This window comes from Equus przewalskii, chromosome 1, assembly GCF_037783145.1.
Source record: "Equus przewalskii isolate Varuska chromosome 1, EquPr2, whole genome shotgun sequence".
In the NCBI taxonomy this organism is placed as follows: domain Eukaryota; kingdom Metazoa; phylum Chordata; class Mammalia; order Perissodactyla; family Equidae; genus Equus; species Equus przewalskii.
The window spans coordinates 115,095,986-115,101,985 of NC_091831.1; the positions used below are offsets into that span (position 1 = coordinate 115,095,986).

Here is a 6,000-nt window from a genome sequence, read left to right on the forward strand (position 1 = left end):
CTGTATTGGAAAAACCTACTGTCTTCCCCTCCTTCTGTGTTTTTGTTTCCTGTGTGTCTCCTTTACTGTCACACTACTGCCACACTCACAACACTTCTGGTCACAAATGTGTGGGGGTTTTCCCCACACCAAGCGATTCTCTGCTATACCAGCTGGGTGTCCTACAGTTTAACTCAATTTTGACCCTGTCTATTTGGAGATAGTGTCAGATCCTCCCACATATTAAGGGCTGAGTCTAGAAGACTGCCTCCCCGCGGGATGCCAATCGAAAGTAGTAGGTCCCCAGCTGACCCACAGCTTCTGTCTGATTTGGCTACAAATCAGAGGTTCCCATGACCCCCTCCTCAGGTTCAATTAATTTGCCCATGTAACTCACAGAATTAAGTGGCTGACAGAACTCAGGGAAACACTTAACTTGCACTTACCAGTTTATTAAAGGATGTGATAAAGGATACAGATGAACGCTGGATGAGCTACACAGGGCGAGGTCTGGGGGAGTCTCAAGCACAGGAGCTACTGTCCTGTGGAGTTGGGGTGCATCACCCTTCCAGTATGTGGATGTGTTCACCAACTTGGAAGCTCCTCGAATCCTTACAATTGAGATTCTTACGGAGGCTTTCTCCATGATCAATGAATTCCATTTCCAGCCCCTCTCCCCTCGCCAGATAAGGCAAGCATAGGGCTGAAAATTCCAACCTCCTAATCATGGCTTGGTCTTTTTGGTGACCATCCCCTATCCAGGAGCCATCAAGGAGCCCACGTAGAGTCACCTCATTCGAACAAAAGATATTCCTGGTGCTTTTATCACTTAGGAATTTACAAGGGTTTTAGGAGCCCTGTGTCAGGGTCGAGGTCAAAGACCAAATATTAGAACAAGAGGTACTCCTAGTCTTATCACTTTGGAAATCACAAGAGTTTTAGGATCTCTGTGCCAGGAACCAGGGGCAGAGACCAATATCTATATTTTCTATTATCTCACACAAGCTAACTTCCATCTCTCACACTAGGATGTTAAATTTACTTATAGTTTTTATTGAGAATCAATGAAAATGTTTCCTCAATTATTCCATATACATGCTCTAAATTAAAACATGCTTTTCAAATAGTTTCTCTCCCTAAAGACTCCATAGGAGCAATGAGGTTTTCCTGTACATTATTCTTGTTTTCTTCTGCTTTTACCAGCACTACCATTACCACGGTGACCATCACTATCAACTCAAGCTAAATTCATTATTCCCTCCCCACAACCTGCTCCTCCCTTAGTTTTCCCTGCCTTATTGAATGGTCCACTCTGTCTGCCCAACTGATGACCTATAAAGCTTGAATCTATTGTCTTCATCCCTTACATCAAACCTGCGGCGAGACCTAGTGTTGCTCTCAGATGCCGCTTCTCTTCATTCAATTCCACTGTTTCCACCCTAATCCCAGCCCCTGGCACCCTGCCCCTGTACTACTGTGGTGCCTGCTTACTGGCCCTTGGTCCTGCCACTCCATTCTTCACATAGCAGCAAGGGTGACCTTTTAAAAGCATAAGTCAGATTATGACAACTGCACGCTTCACATCCTCCAATGGATTATTAATGCACTTAAGAAAGTGTGAGTTTCTAGCAAAACTGGAAAGATTCTACACAGTCTGGACCCTGTCTTCCTCTCTGGCCTCCTCTCGTGCCCCTCTGCATCTTCCCACATGGCTATGACCCCATTTCTGTCTGCTGAACTCACGGAGCTTGGTCTAGCTTGTGGGATTTCACTTAGGCTATTCCTAATCCTAAAACCTCTTCCCATGTGTCTTCCCAAGGCTACCCCTCATCTTTCAAATGATTCACTTAGCCAACCACGTTATCCAAGCTGCCAATTCCATTCTCTCTGTCACTTTCTACCTCATTACTCCATTTTTATTTTCCTCAAAGCCCTTATTACTATCAAGAATGTTCTTACTTTTTAATGCATGTTCCTGTGAATTCTCCATGTTCTTTCTGCTGGGATTGAGATTTCTGGTCAGAAAGGATATAGACTAGTGTTTGGTATTCAGCATTAGTTCATAGGTAGTAGTTGAGGTCACATAAGGAGAGCAGGTATCATGAGGAGAGGGGAGGACTGAAAATGCCACCCTGGAGAACACAGAGAGTTGGGGTGTGGGATGAGGGGGGGAAAGCAGGGTAAGAGGGGAGGAAGAGCAGTCATTTCAGTGGCAGGCGGCAGTGACTTAGGAACCCAGGATCCTTATTCCATTTTGTGGCTCTTCTCCATCAAAGCTCCTCTCTACTCCACCCGTGGAAAGCGAATGAGGATGGAGCACTGTGCATGGGAAACACCTCACTTCTGCCCCACTGGCTAGAAGTCAGCCACATGGCACCTCCAAAATGAATGGAGGCTGGGAAACGTGGACTGGCTAAACTACAAGGAGGACAAGGAGCTGGGATTTGGCAAAGTATTACAGTCTGTTTTGTGCCCTTACTCAGAGAACCGTCTTGAAGGACAACATTATATCAGTTGAGATGTATGAAGATTCTGCTTCCTTCCAACAGATGGCTGGTGACAGTCACGGCTGAGATCTCAGAACCCCGGATTCCTCACCTGAATGACCCTGTGGTTCTCTGGATTCTCCAATATGACTGTGTTCTTTGCACCCTCTGGCAATGGGTGAAGGCTTCAAACCTCATATAGGTAAAAAGAATCATTATATGCTTTGAGTGGGAGCTGAAAATAGATTTCATTGTAGAGAAACAAAGACAAAACGTACTTATTCTGCTTATGAACTATTCTTTAACACCCACACAGGAGCAGCAGCTCAGAAGTCATTGAATCATGTGATACCTCAGAGTCATTAAACTGGGAAAGACAAACACAAATCTGTGCTCTGGCCAGACAGATATGAAGCATGGAAGGCAAGCCAGGTGTGAGATGTAGGAGGTGCTACCTGGGTGAGCAATTTGTAAATGATGGCAACTTAAAAAACAAGTGCTGTGAGGGCCAAACAACACGTCTGTCAACCACACAACTGCCAATGGGCAACCTCTGCTTTTAACCATAGCCTCTTTCTCTTCCCAAGTTCCTTAAAATTCAGGCCCTCTATTTTGGGCTTAATGAAAGAAAACCATTTTCTAAGACATAGCAGTAGTTTCTCAGCAGGCAGTCTTCTTTGAACATCTTTTCAGACAAGTTTGTTACGAGCCCAAGAAGATCACCAGCTGAACATCTGGTCCTGGTAGCCCCAACAGCTGCACACACTTTCTGTTCAAGAATTGTCCATATGGATGTCATTAGCCTCCAAATTGACCCTCAGGGTCTGGTTGTGAGAGTGGGCTTCCAAGTGGTGTGGAAGGAGTTCACAGGGGATAAATTGAGAGGAAACTCCCATCTGTTTGTGGATCACAGGCTTCTGCAGACACGTGTGACTGGCTCTGAGAATGGCGCAGGCAGAATGCTTGACTCCTAAGGTTCAGCATGGGTGTCCATAGACCCAGATAATGCTGCATGTGATCACCAGCACAGTAATGTGAACCTGAGGACGGGGAAACCACGACAGGAGGAGGGGTAGTTTGGTAGGAATCGCAAAGATTATTGTGGGTGATGTCTTAAACAAAAAACAATAAATGTACAGTCTCTTACATGCTGAAACGTAGTAAGACTCTGCCATCTGTTTTTCCTAGTGTTATTTTAATGTGATAAAATACACATAACATGAAATTTACCATTTTAACCATTCTAAGCTGTATAGTTCAGTAGCATTAATCACATTTGCAATGTGTGCAACTATTACCACTATTTCCACCCCAAACAAAAACTCCATACCCCTTAAGCAGTCACTCCCCATCCCTCTTCTCTCAAGCCTCTGGAAACCACTAATCTGCTTTCTGTCTCTATGGACCTGCCTGTTCTGGATATTTCATATAAGTAGAATCATATGATATGTGCTGTGGCCTCTTCTGAATTTTGAGAAGCCTACCTTCATGAAATTTCCATATCTAGTTCTTACTTGAGAGTGGGATCCTGTGGGATTGGGATAAGTGAGATGAGAACCAGTACAGGTGTCTCAGGTTAGGTTCTCCCAGAAGCAGACCTTGAGACAAGGAAGGGGTGCAAGTTGTTTATTTGGGAAGTGGTCCCAGAAACAGTGGTAAGAGATTGGGGAAGTGTGACAGGGAAGGGAAAGAAGTGTGGCCCTGAACAGGTAATCATTGTGCACAGCTTAGGCTCGGTCCTGCTAGGGAACTCTGGGAGGTGGCAAAGAACACACCTAAGAGTTATCTCTGCCGAAGGGTGAAGGAGTAGAGCTATTCATCCACCAATTCCCACCAATAGTTGGTAAAGGTTACTCCTGGGCGGTAACTCCCCCATATGTCGGGCTAACTCTGGAAGAAGGAAGCCAGATTTACCACCTCCAAGCAGCCCACACAGAACTCTCACAAGAGTGGCCCTGCAGGATATATACTCTGCCAGGACCTCTCTCTTACTACCTTGGTTCAACCAAGAGATGGCACTCATCTAAGCTCTGCCCACTAGATTCCTTTTCCTAGCTGGTTGGATCTTGAGCATAATGATGGGAAGTAGACTCCAGTAGCCCATTCCTGAAGGTTGAGTTGTTACTGATCTGGTTTTCATCCTGTCTCAAAGTCTGGTTGTTCAGCCTTCTAGTTAATTCTGTGAGTTCCTTCATATCTTCTTAATAAACATGTTAAGTGAGCCATAGGTAGTTTCTACTGTTTGTGACTAGGAACACTGTCCGATACAGTCAGCAAGGTAAGTATCTCTAACAGTATTCAATAACGTCAAGCACAATAACCAAAAGCTCGAATTCCTAGATGCCAACTTCAAAGAATAGAATGAAACTCGGGGATATTTTGTGAGAGTTTCAAAATAATCTTCTAATTCTTTTTTTTTCTTCTTCTTCTAATTCTTCTAATTTCAGAACTGAAATAGCTTAGAGTTTGATCCCACATATTGTTTCATGACAATGTCAGTTGAACATATAGCCATTCCAGAGATCATGTGAAAGTTGAAGCATTTATCAGGAAAGAGTGGGGCCTTGATAATTGCAACAGGGATATCTGGGTGGGTTTAGAAGATGCAAAGCACTCAGAACCTCCAAATCCTCCTGAAGTAGCACTCAACTGTTAGTACTGTCATTATGGAAGCCAAAGGGATATGTGACTCAGAGAATATGCTCAATATTCATAATATTAATTATGCCAGATACTTTGTCTCACAGCCCTGATGCAGCCAAGCACTGAGCATATGGCCTATGTTAAGGCTAATTGCACTTTCTCTTAGCACTCTGTCTCTTGAATGGAGGGATACAAGAAATAGAGAAGAGTTAGGAGTTAACTAATTCCAGACTGGTGGCCCCCAACTCTCAAGTGGGTTTTATACTATATGGTCAGTCTTCCAGACAGTTTTGTGAGTATGCAGGTATCCTTCCAATAAATTCCCTCTTTTCTTACACCAGCTAGAGTTGATTTCTGTTGCTCATGACCAAAGACCTTAACTTTAAGCTCCTTCATGCTCTGTCCTTCCAGCACTGTCATTACATTGCTTCAGGTAAGGTTACAGGGTCTCTCCATTATCTGAGTTTGCTTATAGGGAAAGCTTCCCTGGGCCAGGCCCCTTTTATTTTCTCTCCTCTCATGAATCAAGAACAATGTCTTTACTCTTTTTACGCATTTGGTTAACACCCATTAAGCTCTTACCATTGCCAGACACCATGGGAAGTGCTTTGGGGGGACGGGCATCAAATGCTGAGCTGCCCCTCAGATGTCTCACAACTGGAAGAGAGTTTACTCTTGCGCAGAACTAGCTATATGCAAGGTTGAATGTGATAATGTCACAGGGGACACAGATAAGTATGTTCAGGTCAGAGGAGAGATGTTACTTCCAGTTGTAGGGGGCCAGGGAAAGGTTTCTGAAGGAGCTGGTATATGTATGTAGTGGATCTTTAAGGTGTCAGGGTTGACAGCAGTGATGGCAGTGACGCAGGTGTGCTTGACAGAGGGACAAGTG

The 6,000-nt window shown here is 44.4% G+C and overlaps 1 protein-coding gene across 2 annotated transcripts in view; it reads left to right on the top strand.

The window, feature by feature from the left end:
- MTHFS (methenyltetrahydrofolate synthetase) overlaps positions 1-3,621 on the top strand; it is a 209,714-nt gene extending 206,093 nt beyond the window's left edge. Inside the window, exons 5-6 of one of the 2 annotated variants that reach the window (XR_011526143.1) lie at positions 2,529-2,667; positions 2,782-3,621. The gene's annotated coding sequence lies outside the window, so the exon portion shown is untranslated. Of the gene's footprint in view, positions 1-2,528 lie in introns of both variants that reach the window. The other variant, XR_011526141.1, reaches the window with a different exon arrangement.
- The last annotated feature ends 2,379 nt before the right edge of the window (positions 3,622-6,000 follow it).